A 17,776-nucleotide genomic window follows, 5' to 3' on the forward strand; every position below is an offset into this window, starting at 1 on the left:
CTGCAGAGGAAACAAAAACAGAGAAATTGTTTCAGATTAATGATGTTCCTGCATATTATAGAGTTTATCCATTGTCTAATTTAGTGTATTTTCTTCAACCAACACATTTACTTAGCTGTTATTCATTACAAGATTATCTTGACAGTCGTTCACAAATCAGTTCCCTCCGCTACCAAGGAGGAGGAGGGCAGTAAGTACATTGGAGCATCACCACTTACAAGTCACATGACACCCAGACTTGGGAGTTCATCATTGCTTCCCCACAGTGACTAGGTCTAAAATCTGGAATTTCCAAAACAATACAAGTATTTTCACCAAATAGATTTCAGCAATACAAGGAAGTGATGCACCACCAGAACTCTAGTCTTTTTCAGCATTTCCAATAAAGGCTGACCTTGCCAGCGATACCTACTTGCAGTAAAGGAAGACAAATTTTTTAAAAAATTTCCACACAGTGGGAGCAAAGGAAAAGTGACATGGGTGAGACGTTGTCATGACGTTGTTTTCATGTACTTTTTAATCACCTGCAGAGGAAAGGTAGTGGTGAAAGCCCATTGTTTATGTTGCTTGGCTGCTTCCTTGGTCAGACAAGGAGGGAAGACCAAAACGAAACAGAAATGTAAAATAGTTCAAAATATAAAGCAGTTTTTTTAAAAAAAGTCTAAATCAACATTGTGGATCATTTACAAGTTCCATTGAGCAAGTTAAATTATCTGGTGTTAGCCTTTTTTTGGGGGGGGTGACTTGGTTTCTCAGCTCCTTCATACGAGCTTCTGTTTACCTTTTGCCTCTGACTGCAAGATTTCCCATTCTGTTTCTGTACAAAAATCATTAACTCACATCACCATGGTTACTACAAGCTCTGAGCTAACTGTGATGTAGATATAAGTATATTCACAACAGTCAAGTTGCATAATGACCCTCTGTGTTCAAGGACACCATTTATGCAGCTGGTACTCTTTGAACACTGAACCTTCCATTATATTCTTTCAGGCTATCCTGTTATTCGAAGACCCACAGCCTCTCCTCCCTCCACACCCCATTCCTCTTTTCTTTGAACCATTTCAGCCTTCAGAATAATGGATATGTTAAATACCCCTCGAGGCATTGCAAGTTAAGAGAGAGAGAGAGAGGACCGCAGGAAAATATCAACATATATTTGAAGAAATTTTGACAATGCCTTAGTCGGTGCCTAATCTATTTTGACATTCTGCTGTTAGAAATGAATGAAAAGCAATGTCATATTTTATTTTAATTATGGCATTTACAGCAGCCCACACAAGAGAACAACACTGGATTTCTCTGGATAAATTGTTGAGGTATATGTGGATTTGAGATACTAGACAACCAATATGATGTGTTCTTCCTGAATGAACCTTCTGAAAACAAATTACCTCAGATGCTGAAATAAAATAGAAGATAACTCATGAGTAGGTCAAGCCACACAAAGAAACAGAATTCACAGGATTGATGTAGACACCAGTGCATTCACAACAGTCGCTGATGATCCCACTCTATTCAAGGATAACCATTTACAAGGTTGGAGGAAAGGACACCAACCTGAACAGTTATTTCTGTTTCCCTCTCAATGAGTGCTGCCTTACCTGTTGAATATTTCCAATATCCTTTCTATCCTCTCTTCTGCAACCATCCGTCCTCCATTCCCCACCTCCTTGAAGACACCAATGCATAGATGTCCATCTCTCTTTGTTTTAAGTGTTATTCACTGATTCCAAGGCTTTTAGTCTCTGCATTAGTCTTGCCCAGCATAATGAACTAGCTAGTTTTTCACGTCTACTTAAGTGGCCTGTTATTTGCCATGGCGATACAAATCAAATCACCATTCTTCTGTTTTCACTTCTTTCCTCTTGTGTCATGTTTCAGATAATCAACACTTAAGATTCCTGCAATAACTTGGTTTAAATTCTAAATTCATAGGTTTAGAGTGAATTGCCATGCAAAATGGATTTCTTGTGCAGTCTGTCACTGCAAGTACATTGATTTCAGGAATCATGTTGTGTTTTAATAAAAGTAACCCATGATGGTCTCAGCACAGCTGATAGATTGCAGAATAAAAGGTTAAACTCGAGTGATTCCAAATACATAATCTCAACTCCAGGGGGTCAGATGATAGATTTATGAAGCCTTTAAATATGATTACTACCTTGTGATCACTGCCGGGTATCCATTACTCTACATATAAACCGTTTGAAACTCTTGATTAGATTATAGCCTGAAACTCACTCGCAGGTAACCATTTTTCAAGAAAGACGTGATTTCTGCCAATTTTAGTAACATGCTATGAATATTGCTTTACTGAAGAGAATTGCCTAGAAATTCAACTCTTGGTTATAATGCTAAATGTCCAAATTGTCACGTCAGTGCATTGAATTTTGATTCTGTAATTAATTGCATTGAACTTAGAGGAACATCGCTGGGGCATTTCTTGCAATTCTCAGAATAAATCTACTTTAGTTTTATTATCCACCTGCATTTCTCTGAGATACCTCCAGTAGAGTTCACATTTCCTACAATTATGCATGTCTGCTCTTCCACCAATTTTCTCACCTCCAATCTGCAGCTCCTCTTCATCCCATTCAGTGATTCCTTTATGACACCAATGCATGAACCTTAAAGTCTCCAAGCACTTTCATTGGACTCACAGCAATAACTTATTCAAAGCTCAAATCACAATTCTTGCAAGTTCCATACCTATCACATTTTCAGACCCAGTCTGGTCCCAATCCATTAATTAATCCCCTGCCTGTGAGAGACCGTTCTTCCATTGCCCTTGTTTGTGAGTTTATCTGTTTTTCTCCTTTGTGCACACTGTAGTTGCACAATACACTAACAAAAAAATGGAAAACACTCATGGAAGCACCAGAGGCTTTGCCACATAATGACAAATTAGCACACCTCTATTGATGCTGAGGATCAAATTTCAGACCAAAATCTTTCAACAGGTGAAATATTCCTCCTTCAATATTAATAAACAGAAAAATAAGTCGTTATGAAATTACAAACATTTAAGAATTATGAAAGCTATCTTTGAAATGAGTGTTGACTCTGATAACCATATAACCATTTTCGGAGTGGAAACAGGCCATGTCAGCCTTTTGAGTCCGCACCGGTTCACTAATATATCTAATGCACTGGCCTCATAATTCTTAAAAACAGTTGAGGGAAGACAAAATATACTGGTCAGACGGTTTGCATTATTTAAGTAATTCCCTTGAGATAATTTTGAAATCTACTGATTATTATGTGGTTAACTTTGGGACCCTCTGGAGTGACAGAACTATGTGTAAGGGAAAATTTTGAGTCCAGTGATCAAAATGCCATTATTTCAAGTTAATTATGGAGAAGGATAGGTTTGGGTCTTGTGTTAACCATATAACAATTACAGTATGGAAACAGGCCATCTCGGCCCTTCTAGTCCGCACCGATTTATGTGAAACTCCACTAATTCCACCTACCTGCTCCCTGCCCATAACCCTCCTACCCTCTCACATCCATGTACTCATCCAACCTCCTCTTAAATGACAAAACTGACCCTGCTGCCACCACCTTCTTCTGGAAGGTCATTCTACTCAGCCACCCCTCTCTGAGTGAAGAAGCTTCCTCTCATGTTACTTCTAAAGTTTTGCCCCTAACCCTTAACTCATGACCCCTTGCTACAATCACCCCTACCCTCAGGGGAAAGAGTTTATTCACATCTACTCTGTATATCCCCTCCATAATTTTAAATAACTCTATCAGATTCACCCCCTCCCTCAACTTTCTACGCTCCAATGAATAGAGACCCAGTCTAATTAATCTTTCTCCATAGATTCTCAATTTGAAACAAGTTCATTTTAAGGAAATGCGAAAGAATTTAGAATGTGTGGATTGGGATGTTGTTTTCCAGCAAGGATATGTGAGTTAAGTAGAGGACCTTCAAAGGTTACATTTTGAGAGTTTATAGGGAACCTTGGTTTTTGAGGGATATTGGGGATCTATTTTGGAAGAAGAGAGAGGTGTATTGCAGGTATAGACAACATGGAACAAATGAAAGGTTTGAGGTGTATGAAAAATGCAAGGAAAAATTCGAAAGAAATCAGGAAGGCTAAAAGAAGACCTGAGGTTTATTTGGCAGACAATGTGAAGGAAAATCCTAAGGGTTTCTACAGGTATATTAAGAGCAAAAGGCTAGTAAGGGACAAAATTGATCCCCTTGAAGATCAGAGTGGTCAGCTTTGTATGGAGCCAAAAGAGATGGGGGAGATCTTAAAATTTTTTATCATCCGTATTTACTCAGGAAATGGGCATAGGATAGTGGGAAGTCAGGAAAACAAGCAGTGAGGTCATGGAACCTATAAGATTAAAGAGGAGGATGCTGTCTTGAAGCAAATAAGGGAGGATAAATCCCTTATTTGCTTCAAGACAGCATGACAAGACATTCCTTCAGACCTTGAAGAGGCTAGTGTAGAAATTCAGGGGCTCTAGCAGAAATATTTAAAATGTCCTTAGCCACATACCTCCAGTAGAGTGCCAGAGGATTGGAGGGTAGCTCATATTGTTCCCTTGTTTAAAAAAGGCTCCAAAAGTAACCCTGGAAATTATAGGCTGGTGAGCCTGATATCAGTAATAGGTAGATTATTGGAAAGTGTTCTAAGAGATCAGATGTACAATCATTTGGATAGCTAATATTGATTGGAGGTAGTCAACATGTTTTTGTGCATGTTAGATTATGTTTAACCAATCTTAGAGTTTTTTGAGAAGGTTACCAAGAAAGTTGATGAAGAAAAATCTACGGATATTATCTATATGGACTTTAGTAAGGCATTTGACAAGGTTCCACATGGGAGATTAGTCAGGAATGTTCAGATGTTAGGTATTCATGGTGAAGAAGTGAACTGAATCAGAAAATGGATGGACGGAAGATGCTAGAGAGTCGTGGTGGATGTTGCCTTCTCAGACTGGAGGCCTGTGATGCGTTGTGACTCGGATTGGTGCTGAGACCATTGTTGTTTGTCATCAATGAGTTGGATGATAATCTAGTAAATTGGATCAGCAAGTTTTCAGATAACACTAAGATTAGAGGCATTGTCGACAGCAAAGAAGTTTTTCAAAGCTTGCAGAGGGATCTCGACCAGCTAGAAAAATTGTCTTAAAAATGGCAGATGGAATTTAAAGCAGACAAGTGTGAGGTGTTGCATTTTGGAAGGACAAACCAAGAAAGGATGTGCTATAAATGGTAGGACACTGAGGAGTGCGATAGAACAGAAGGATCTGGGAATACATCATTCCCTGAAAGAGGTGTCACAGGTGGATTGGGTTGTAATGAGAGCTTTTTTGCATATTGGCCTTCATAAATCAAAGTATTGAGTATAAGAGTTGGGATGTTATGGTAAAGTTCCCTCAGACAATGGTGAGGCCAAATTTGGAGTATTGTGTGCAGTTTTAGAAACCTAACTACAGAAATGATATCAATAAGATAGAATGAGTGCAGAGAAGATTTATTAGGATGTTGCCCGGACTTCAAGAACTAAATTACAAGGAAAATTTAAACAGGTTAGAACTTTATTCCCTGGTGTGTAGAAGAATGAAGGGGATTTAATAGAGGTGTTTAAAATTATGAGGAGGATAAGATAGAGTAAATGTAGATAGGCCTTTTCCACTGAGGGTGGGTGAGATACAAACCAGACAACATGAGCTCAGAGTGAAAGGAGAAACATTTAGGGGGGATATTAGGTGGAACTTGTTCACACACAGAGTAGTGTGGGTGTGGAGTGAGCTGTCAGCTGAGCTGGTGAATACAAGCTCAATTTTGACATTTAAGAAGAATTTGAACAAGTACATGGATGGGAAATGTTTGCAGTATGAACTGGGTGTAGGTCAGTGGAACTAGGCAACAAAAAAAAAGATTTGGCGAAAACTAGAAGGGCCAAAGGGGTCTGTTTCTGTGCTATGGTGTTCTACAGTCTGGATAATTGTTCTTCCTTATGAATAACTTTTTTCTTATATCCTAATGTTTTGTCTACTCTTTCATTTTATTAACAGATATTACAATTGCATAATGTACCTGCAATTTTCCTAAGATTCATCCAGCATTAGACATTTGAGAACACAAATCTACAAATACAGTTTAGTTTATGTTAATTCTTTAACTGTTGCTGGATTAAAATAAAGCAGATCTGTATATTCTGAGAGCTGGAAGGGAAATTCAGTCCACAGTCTGCCTGAAGAAAATATCAAGTTCAGTCAAGGAGCAGTGATTTTCCAGACAATGCATAAATGTAAATATTTCTCTTCATAGAACTCATATATTGAAAATAAAGGTAGAGTATATATTATCACTGTTCCTCCTTTCTATTTTCTTGCTTGCACAAGAACACTGTGCAATCTAATTTATGGATTACTTCAAAGGGTGCTGATCAATGCCTGTGATTTACTTGCTGCCATTTTCATTAAATACCTCTGTTCTACAAATCTGTATCCTTTACTTAGAGAATCTAACATCTCATTTAAAATTTAATTCATCCACTGGATTTATTTCATTGTTGCTCCATAGTTTCAAATTATGCCTTTTCATATTTTTAAATAGATGTCAATCCATCAAGTCAGAATTTCTGGTAAATTGAGGAATGTGAACCCTTTGTCATGTTTCTAATGATGCAGCTAGAAGTAAAGTAAATTATCACATAAGGATCAGATACTTCTTGGCATACGCTATTTTATTGTTAGATGCCGCTAAAATCTTGTCATATGTGTTCTGTTATCATGTTGCAATGCTGTTGTTAATTAACAAAAAGGGAACTATTGATAATTTTTTTCATATATTGGATGATTTTGCTACCTTATGTTCATACCCCCCTCCCCTTTATTCTTACTGTTTTCATATTTATCATTAAACATTTTTACTTTGCACCAAACCTCCAGGCATCATCTCAGCTACAAGCATTTACAGAAGAGGTATGATGCCTGTTTGCAGTTCTGGACACTTGTTTTATCCTTTGTCTCATAATTTTATAATTTGTTGTGTCAATATTACAGACATATTATGTTACAAACATAATCAATTTCATATCCTATACAATGAGTGGTAAAATCCCAAGAAGCAAGAATAGAGGTGAATAATCTTGGGACATTTTTTATTGCTTTTAAATTTTATTTTTAAATTTTAAAACCACAAAAAAATCACATATTTTACAATATTGCAAATCCATATCAAATACATATGGTGTATATAAGAGAAAAAGAAAAACTAGAAAGAAAGACCTCTTATAAACCCCCACCCTCCCTCCTCGAACCCCGTACAAAACAAAATAGTATAGGACAAGAGATCTTCAACAGGGCCACTCCGTACCATGAGGCTTCTTCTAATATACAGAGATCTTTAGGAGAAAGAGAATGTCTAAGTCTTGTTTAAATATTCATACCACACTTTGTAAATATGAGCACCATATTTTCCAAAATGTATGGTATGTATCTCTTAATTTATAAGTAATTTTCTCATGGCATGCAACTCCAAACTTCCACATGCCATCAAATCTGTATCAGACTTCAAAGTTATAGCAATACATTTTCTAGGTATTAATAAAGCAATTTGAACAAACTTCCCTTGATACATATTCAATTTTAATTTAGGTTTATCCCCTTTATTTTTTGCTTGCAACTGAATTAAAGTCTACAATGTTACAAGACAGTCTCACTGAGTTGGATTCATGAAGGAAATTGCATAATTTCTTGAGTAAATAATTATGTCCTTTTCATAAACCTCACCTCCCCCCCCCCCCCCCCCCCCACCAACTCTCCAACCACCACACCAAACTCTGAATGTCGAAGAGCTTCCTGGCTCTGCCACAAGTTAATCATTTGATTGCCTATCACCTAGAAATGATTCAGTGGCAAATATATGGATTCTACTCATCATGAGATTTACCCACAGTTCACTAAGAAAATGGCAAGAATCAGTTTGCCTTCTCACTTGGAAGATACTGAACGTTTTAAAATGGATTGATGTCACATCACGTCAAAGAACGATCAGTGTTCTCACAGTTTGATCAGGGCACCCACCAAGTTTAATGACCTCCAGTTCTACCTTTCATTGTCACGTTCTATCATTAAGTATGTGGTGGCATCTACCTTCAGCTGCGAGGAAACCTTAGAAAGGTGGAGGGGTAAACCGCATTCTTGATGTGGATGATTCTAAACTCCAGATCCGATACCACATCCCAATTTCCAATGAGCCTGAAGAATGTAGCTTTGATGACCTTGTGGCTTGACCAGTTTGAAGATAGCCTTGAAGACTAAAGTTATAAAGGGGTGAAATACAAAAGTCTGCAGATGCTGTGTTTGAAGTCAAAACACAGAAATGCTGGAGGAACTCAGCTGATCTCGCGGAACCCTTAAGAGGTAAAGATATATTACTGACGTTTCAGGCCTGAGGAAGGGCTCAGGCACAAAATGTCAGTAATATATCTTTACCTCCTATGGATGCTGCAAGACTGGCTGAGTTCCTCCAGCATCTCTGTGTATTGAAGTTATAAAGGATCAGGACTGTCACTTTCCTGTCATTCAGGAGAAATGAGAAGGATGACTTTTCCATTTGACATGACCTGGCTTATTCCAGAAGAATTTTAACCAAGTTTTAGCCATGATCATCTGGTTAATCCATTGCCAATTTTAATCAAAAGAGAGTGAGTTTGAAGAAGTCAGTTGGTTAGACGGCATCCATGGAGAGAAATGGTTAGTCAACATTTTAGTTGAGGACACTTTGTCAATCCTTTGTCAGGACACATTTTTCTGCAATCTCTGTCGAGGAAGCTTAATTTTATTATCAGGTAGAATTGATGACTGAATGATTATCACCACTCTGCCAATACTTTGATTAGGTATGATCTTATTGGTAGAGCAGGTATCAGGGCTAGGGTGCTGTTTCTTATGAGTGGAAAAGATTATATAATAATGATTTCCACCATCCAATGCAATTTTTATAAATTATATCAAACTGTAATCAGAATGTAAATAGAGTATAATTAAATTGTTAAGCCATTAACACATTTGTTGGGTTTTCTTACTGTGGGTTGAAAGGGATGGTCAAACCTTATTTCTGAACTCAATTTGGCAGATTGGCATCAAATTGGTGTTTATTTTCTTTCTGTCATTCGTCAATCCACCTTCTGGTGCTCAGGATATTGCTTTACACATTTAGAGTACTTTGTTCTTTAAGTTGGCGTATCAATCTGTGTGCAGCTTCTGGAGAATGATCATAATAATTTTCTTCTTCTCGGAGCTTTCTTTGATTCTGTCTTCAGTTGAACAACATTTGTCCTTTTGTGAATTTACAGCTCATGACTCAGACTTCAATCCCAGATTTAAAGTTATTATCTATGCCTTTTTTTCTTCCGTCATTTGAAACAACAATCTCTGTTTGCATCCATCAGAAAAGACCATGTACTAAAGGCAATGAAACATTAGGGGTTGGTGTAGAAAATTCAATCCAGCTAAAATGAGTTCAATGTTTGTGCAAGGGCTGTTCTTGCGTGACTTGAGGACTGAAGCAGACCTTGATTCAAACATCACTTCAATGCTCTTTGAGGGCAGGGGAGGAAATTAGTCAGCTCTTTATCAAGCTCAAAATGTGGCTTAAGCAAAGGATCTTTCCAAAATGGGAACAACAAGCCAGGACCTTTCAAATAGCCAGAGGAATGTTCCCTTATACAGAAAAACCCCCTCTATCAGTCACATATGGGGATTGGTAGATGCTGGATAAGTGAATTTGCCAGTTGCTGAAGATGACAGGTTGCGTGGATTTGCGAACTGACTGTGGCATGGGTGGGGGCGGGGTGGTGGGTGACAATTTTAAACTGATTGACGAATGACAGAAAGAAAATAAACACCAATTCGATGCCAATCTGCCAAATAGAGTTCAGAAATAAGGTTTGACCATCCCTTTCAACCCACAGTAAGAAAACCCAACAAATGTGTTAATGGCTTAACAATTTAATTATACCCTATTTACATTCTGCTTACATGCAGAATAGCTTTAAATTTTCTACCTATTTATTTTCTGCAATTTTTTTTGCCAGTATCTTGGGGCTTCCATTTGGTTGAATTCTGGATAACGGGAATTCTACTGTATTTATTGCCTAAAGAAGACCACCGCCAGTGGGCTTATATCGCCTCAAACCGTGCATCTTGGCGCCTCACAGTTTGGCGGGCAGCAACCTCCTTTGAAGAAGACCGCAGAGCCCACCTCACTGACAAAAGGCAAAGGAGGAAAAACCCAACACCCAACCCCAACCAACCAATTTTCCCCTGCAACCGCTGCAACCGTGTCTGCCTGTCCCGCATCGGACTTGTCAGCCACAAACGAGCCTGCAGCTGACGTGGACATTTACCTCCTCCATAAACCTTCATCCGCGAAGCCAAGCCAAAGAATTGCTTTCTTACAGGTTGCGTTGTGTAAATTTTTTAATTTAGACATACGGCATGTTAACAGGCCATTTCAGCCCACAAGTCTGTGCCACCAAATTGACAGCCCATTAACCTACACTCCCAGTATGTTTTGAACAATGGGAGGAAACAGGAGCACCTGAAGAAAGCCCACACAGACTCAGGGAGAAGGTACAAACTCCTCACAGACAGCGTAGGTCCTCCCCAATTGCTGGGACTGTAAAGGTCTTTCTTTTTTTTTAATTCTTTTGTCCCTTTGCCTCTCATCTTGTTTTGGGAAGATAGAAAATCAGCTCAAAATTCTCCTCCAAGGGTCTGGATTGAAATCCAGCATTTTAGCCTCCAGAGCTTTATTCTGAAATTGTCAAACCCACTGGGAATTGATTCTATCTTGGTGTCCTATGCAAAAATTCAACTAACATTCGAAACAAGTGGTTTGGTTCTGTTTCAAAAGTTAACATGTAAAAATATCTGGAGCAAGAACCCAATCTCTGTTTACCTCGCATTTGTTTGCGGTTTTTTTGTGGTTGTGAGTCAAAGAGTGGGTAGCCATTTCCTCTCAGTGGAAGCAGGTCATCATGTGGCTGCCCCCCTTTAAGTTTCTGGTCAATCGGTGTTCAACAATATGTGGTAGGGTTTCGCAGAGAAGAAACAGGGAAGAACAATCTTTAAAAGCCAAGTCAAAAACAGTAAATTTTGGAAGGGCTCAGCAGGTCAGGCTATATCTGTGGAAAGAAAAACAAAGTGTGAGCTGAAATGTTGATTGTTTCTTTTCCCCACATACACTCAGCAACATGACCTACTGAGTATTTACAGCTTTTATAGAGATTTGTTTCAGATTTCCAGCATTCAAAGCTATGTATCTTTACAGCATTGTGTAAGTTCCTGGAAATATAGGAGTATTTTACTCCTCAGACAACCACCTTTCCTCCACACTACTCTCATGCCCCCTTAGTCAGCATCTGTTTGTTATCCCAAATATCAGCTGGGCCCTCCAACCCATTCTGGAATCACCAGTTCGCTGCCAAGGCTTTCCACTAGCAGCAGATCCTCCTTCCTCTAACTCACTCAACAGGGTCTTCTGCCATGACATAAATCCCTTAATTTTCCCACAGTCTTCAAAATCTGCCTGCCTGTTATTGCAGACTTTGACTTTGAGCCGCATGCTTCCCAGTCCAGTGCTCCAGCCTAACAATCTCCAAATCCTTACCAGGAATCCTATTTAATGGAGCCTGCAATTTAATTTTCTTGATAATTTGGGAAGGCATCCCTTCCTTGCCTTCCAACTTGGCAACTTCTCTCCCCCAGCAAACACTTTCCCCATGCCCTCTGAATCACCAAATACGATCTGACACGATACAGAACGCAACTCTACTTCAGTCCTTTTGTATGCAACATCACTCTCCCTTTCCATTTCGTGGAATGGAGTCCATGCAAATTGAAATCAGGAGGGATATGTAATGCATTGTGTTGTCATTTAGTATTTCTACTCATTTTAATGCATTGCATCCTCGATCAAGTTCAAGTTTACTGTCATCCAAGTACAACCAGATGAAGCAGCGTTTTCCTGTTCTCGGTACAAAATATGCAAGCACACAACCATACAGGCAAACACTAAGTATGTAGGACGAATATATAAAAATAAATAAATAGATTTTGTTTAGTCAATATGAACATTTTGGATGGTTAGAGTGATCAGTTCCTTTGGTACTTCAGCATTCTCACTGCCTGTGGGAAGCAGCTGTTTCTCAGCCTGCTTGACACTTGAGCAGCTGAAAGATATTGTGTGTAGGATGGAAGGAGTCCTCATAGATTTTACGCGCCCTCTTCAAACCACAATCCCAGTTGATGGGGGAAGGGAGACTTAGTCATTCACCATTCTCACTGCCCGTGGGAAGAAGCTATTTATCAGCCTGGTGGTTCTGGCCCTGATACTCCTGTATTTCCTTCCTGACAAGAGTAGCTGAAAGATGTGGGCGACCTTAATGATTTTGCACGCCCTCTTCAGACTGCACTGGAGCGGCAAATTACATTTTTATTCTCAAGTCCCTGGAACAGAACTTAACACAGGATCTCTGATACCAAACACCTCAAAAGCCTCTCCTCTCACCTCATTGACTGCATTCAGTGCTTCCAATGTGGCCTCCTGCACTTTGGTAAGACAGGGTGGAGACTTGTGGACCGTTTTGCAGAGCATCTGGCCTGCAATGGCCATCCTGAAATTTTGGTTCTATGCAATATTTAATGCCCTTTCCCGTGCCCACACCAACCTGTCATCCTTGACCTTCTCCACTACCAAATTGAAGCCCAACATAAACTCTAGGAACCTCACTTCAAATTGCACCTTTGCTGTCTACTGATATAAACATTAAATTTTCCATTTTCAGGTAACAAGTCCCCTCTGATCTTTTGACCTATTTCCATTCTTTACCCTTCAATTTGCACATTTATATCCTCTTTCCCACACTCCCCTACCTAGTCTCCGTCCATTCCTATTCCATTTGCCCTTCTGGTTCTATTCTCTTCTACCCACTTTTCACAAACAAAATATCACCCCCCCCCCACCCCCTATTTGGGATCCATCTGGTCCAATTTGTCCTACACGTCACCTCTATAGCTTCTATTATATTACCATAATTATCTTTTCTACATATCAGATTACAGCACTGGTAGCTTTTGTCTCTGTTTTTCACCCCTTCCTGTCATCTTTCACTTCTCCCTGTCTGACTCATCTTTCTCTACCTGACCTCCCCATCCCACCTCCATTTTTTTCTCACTTTTCTGGACCTTTATCTGGTACTTACCAATCAACTCTCTCAACCTCCTCAACTGTCTGTCATCTCTCACCCTTCCTGGTTCACAAATCCCTTGTCCAACACATCCTACCCTGTCTTCATTCAGATTTATTTTCGGAGAAGATGCATGACATGCTTATCAGAGGCTTTTACTGTATTGCTGATGGTCACATTTCAAAATAATTCCTGAAGTCTTTAATGTAGTTTTGCTGCTGGAGACTTGTTGGCCTCACAAGATTTTTGAGTTATTATGAACTGGAATTATGAACTGGGAGGATTAAAATTCCCAGACTTAAAAAATATTATTGGATGCCAAAAATGAAGTTTGTCACCTCCCTCTTTGATGGAGGAGACAAGTCATCTTGGGTAAAATTGGAACTGCATAAGGTTGGTGAGAAGATAACAGAAATTTTCATATAGGTTTTTGGTTCTTGTCATCTTTCAGAGAGATATTTGTTGTACACTTCAGTGTCTTGCCGAAGAAACTTGCTCCCTCAGGCTTCTCCAGATGATAACTTCTTTCTTTCAGGTCACCACAGAGTTCATTTTTGTTTCTCTTATTCCAAGTGAAACATTAGATAGCCAGTCCTCTCCTCTTGCATGAACCACAAGGGCTTTGACTGGGCCTTCTTCCAAAAGGCTTTCCACAAGCTTGCCAGTTTGTCCTGTTCTAGCCCCAGCTGCTTCTCTTAGCTGTTACACTGTGCATGTGATCTCTGTCTCTGTCTCTCTCTCTCTAGCTATCTTTCTATCGCTCTCTCTGACACAGAGCGAAAAGCCTGTTTGACTCTCTCTGCTTGCAAAACCACAAGACCCTCCTAGAACAACATGTTCTCTTCCAGACAGTCTGCGGCTCCAGCAAGATCTTTCATCTGTTGCCTTTTGTAAATAACAATCTATTAGCGAAGTCTCTTGAGCATCCTCCAAAGCTCTTGCAACAGCTCAGAGACCCAAATATGTTCAGCATGGGGCAGAGCTCCAGAATTTTAAATAAGATCTGTTTTAAAGTGCTTGTATGTGACCTTTTCTAACAAATCTTTCCCAATTTATCTCCCAAAACCATATCTATATACTCTGTCACAACATATACTCAAATTGGAACAATATAGAGAAGATTAGCATGGCCCCTGTGCAATGATGACATGCAAATTCATGAAGCGTTCCATATTTTCTTTTAAAAATATTTAAGAAAAATACTGTCAATGTGCAGTTCTGGTGTAAGATCCTTGTTGATATCATTAATGTTAGCTCTCACCCATCTTTCTAAATGTTTAATATTTCTGACTTATTGTGATGTTATTAGGAGCTAGGTGGAGTCAACTGACATGGGAGATGTTGGTAGATCAGCTAATTAGAGTCTGGGACCAGCATGTTCTGTCAGGATGAAAGACAGGAATGGCAAGATAAGAGAACCTTGAATGATGAACAAGGTCATAAATTTAGTCAAAAAGATAAAGAAATCTTATTTAAGGTTTAGGATGCTAAATTCAGATATGGTCCTTGAGGAATAGAAAAATTGCAGAGTATTCGGAAGGCCAAATGGGGCCATGAAATATCTTTGGCGAGAATCCCAAGGCATTTTACACTTACATTAAAAATAAGAGGATAACTAGGGTAAGGATAGGACCACTCAAGGACAAAGGAAAACATTTGTACTTGGAGTCAGAGGAAGTGGGTAGGTTACTAAATGAGTACTTTGCATTAGTAATTGCCAAGGAGGACATGGAGGATTGTGTTAATGCATTCTAATGTGTTAAGGTACTTTGAGATCAAGAATGAGGTGATGCTGGATCTTTTGAAGAGCCTTAATGGGGATAAATCCTCAGCGCCCAATGGGATACGTCCCAGCTTATTATTAAGAGCTGGAGAGGAGATTGCTGGGGTGAAGATCTTTGTCTTCTCAATAACAGCGAGCGAGTCCCCAGAGGACTTGAGAGTGGCCAATATGTGGCTTTGATCAAGAAGTGAAAAGGCACAATTATGTTTTTATCTCTCTCATTGTAGTAGCTCCTCATGTATGAGCTTTGCTGCAGTTCCCTGCACCTGCATCTGTTGACTGATGGTTATGAGTGAATATAGTTTTTCTACATGTTGTTTGATCAGTATGTTTTAAAATCCTATGCCTAGAAATGCAGATTTTGGTCAAGCCCTCTGAGAATTACACACTCTGTGTCACTTTTTGATTTCTCAACTGAATTTTAGTAGCAGCTCACAACACAGCTGTTATTGCACTAATCCTAATGATTAGGGATATATTTTCAGGCATTATCTTCTAAAGATCCAGATTCAACTTTTCTGATTTTATTTCCTTGTACACCATTTTTTTTTTATTGCTTTGTAATATTAACTGGACATTGAACGTGATGAGCCTAGTTTGGTCCCTGGTTCATTTTGTGCCCCTGAACTAATTCGGTTCCTTTCATTGTGTACTTGTGACCCACATTTTGCCAATCTACTTGTGTTTTGCCTTGAAGAGTGTTAAATTCCATTTCTGTTTGTCTGTCCAACTTCACGACCAATCTAAATCCTCCGTTGAATTTCCCCTCTTGATTACTTTTCTTAATTTAGTATTTGGCAAGCCCAGAGTTCGTTTTTGTATCTAGGTCATTCGTGTAAATTAGAAACAATAGGAACCGAAACATTGACCCTGTGGAACTCCAATTCTCTCTCCTTAGTCAGGCATGAAAATTCCGAGAAGTACCATCTGTTTCAAATCTTGCAATGAGCTTATCTCGTCCTCACTTACAAACTCATTTCCTTTGGCTTTTAATGTAATTGAAAGTCTTTAATACAGAATTCTTCTCAAAGTTTTCTGATGATCTTGCACAGAATTAGACTGAATTTACTTCTTAAGACAGGTTATCCAGCCAATTAGCTTGAGCCTATTATAGTCTGCATCAGCTTCCTACAAGTCGATTTAATCTAATGCTGCAAATTTATTCTTCTATTCCTTTCTCCCCTATTAACTTTCTTTCTCTTAAATGTATTTCCATTAATTACTTCAATCACTTTGTGCTGCAACAGGTTCACACATTCTATCACACCTTGGGTAAAGAGGATTCTTCTACATTCCTTCTGGATTTATTAGTAATAATCTCATTTAAAGTCATCATCAGATTGTTGTCCCTAAGCCCATGATGTAGTGACATTTGTGCACCTTCTGAAACTCGACATGTTTGACGATGTCGTGAGCTGAACACTGCGGTCCACTGAAAAATTCTAATTGATAGTCCCTTCACAACTGGAAACATCATCATGTTGTTGTTAATATCTGCTTGAATCCCCAAAGATATTTTCCAAAAGAGGCTGCTGAGATCTGCCTAATCTCAGGAAAAACCTTCTGAGTACTCTCTTACAGTTCAGAGATGGAATGACAAGCTTTGCATGCCGTGGTGAATCAGTGATCAGTAAACATTAAGTGGAAGATTGCATTGAAAAGATGAACAATTTAAAATTCATGTAAAGGATGCCAATGTAACCGGACAAAACACGTTTCTAGTTAATGAAGAAAAAAGCTGAGAAGGGAAGCGAGGAGACTTTTATATGTGGCAGGTTATGCATTGGTCAAGACCTTGATCAACAATAATTTTTCGATTGGCAGCAGATATCAAAACAAATATGTTTATTAGACAATGGGAAAGAATAAGGAAACATGCTGAATTGGACAGATATTTCAAAGAACCAATACACAAGCAGATTGTACCAAATGGCATATTTCTGTGCTGTACTTACTGTCAAGATGCACGATTAAAATTGAAACTTTGAATGGAATATAGATTTACCCGCAAATTAGAATTTTCTTTTCACTGCTCACACTAACCATCTGAGGCTCTCGTATTTATGACACAATATTTATTTATTTGTACGTATCAATACCTGTTTGACTGTATGAGTTGCTACCTCTCGATGTGTGTCTTCATGTTTTATACCGGAGAACATTGTTTTGCCGGATTGTACTTGTGCAATCAGATGACAATAAACTTGACTTGAATTTCAAATTGGTGCCCGATTATTTGATAATTAGCTCAAAGTTAAAATTGCTGGTGGGGAAAATCTGTTCATTGCACTTTGTGGTTTAAATCTTCATTTGCTATTGAAGTATATCTGCAACTTCATTAGTGCTGTTTTTATGATCCCTTTGAGTCTCATAACAGATATATGAAATTTTTAATTAGTGATAATATATGATCTAGAAATGAAATCTGTCCCAGAAAATGGCCATGGTTTCATGGTTTGTAAATGAAAGAGCATAATTTAAGTTGACCCACTAATAAGAAACAGTTAAGGTGTGTGATAATTAGTACTCTTCTTCCAACAGGTGGTAATTAAACCTTACATTCTTTGCATGTTGATTATGCTAAAATAACCTGAAGCGACAATCTACTCATTTGAATTATAGCATCAGTAGCCATTGGTTCTTGGAAACAGATTTAATTTCCGTGACGAAAAGAACAATATCAATAACCATCTTTTTTACTCAATTATATTCTTACTTTTTAAACCAGAGATATTTCCCAAAACCAATTTTTTTTTTGGATCAT

The 17,776-nt window shown here is 38.6% G+C and overlaps 1 protein-coding gene and 1 pseudogene across 1 annotated transcript in view; both read left to right on the forward strand.

The window, feature by feature from the left end:
• tenm2a (teneurin transmembrane protein 2a) overlaps nucleotides 1-17,776 on the forward strand; it is a 767,339-nt gene that overhangs the window by 470,005 nt on the left and 279,558 nt on the right. The gene's annotated exons all lie outside the window — the stretch shown is intronic.
• On the forward strand, nucleotides 14,312-14,407 carry LOC138743755 (U6 spliceosomal RNA; annotated as a pseudogene).

The sequence above is a fragment of the Narcine bancroftii genome, chromosome 9 (genome assembly GCF_036971445.1).
Source record: "Narcine bancroftii isolate sNarBan1 chromosome 9, sNarBan1.hap1, whole genome shotgun sequence".
Classification (NCBI taxonomy): domain Eukaryota; kingdom Metazoa; phylum Chordata; class Chondrichthyes; order Torpediniformes; family Narcinidae; genus Narcine; species Narcine bancroftii.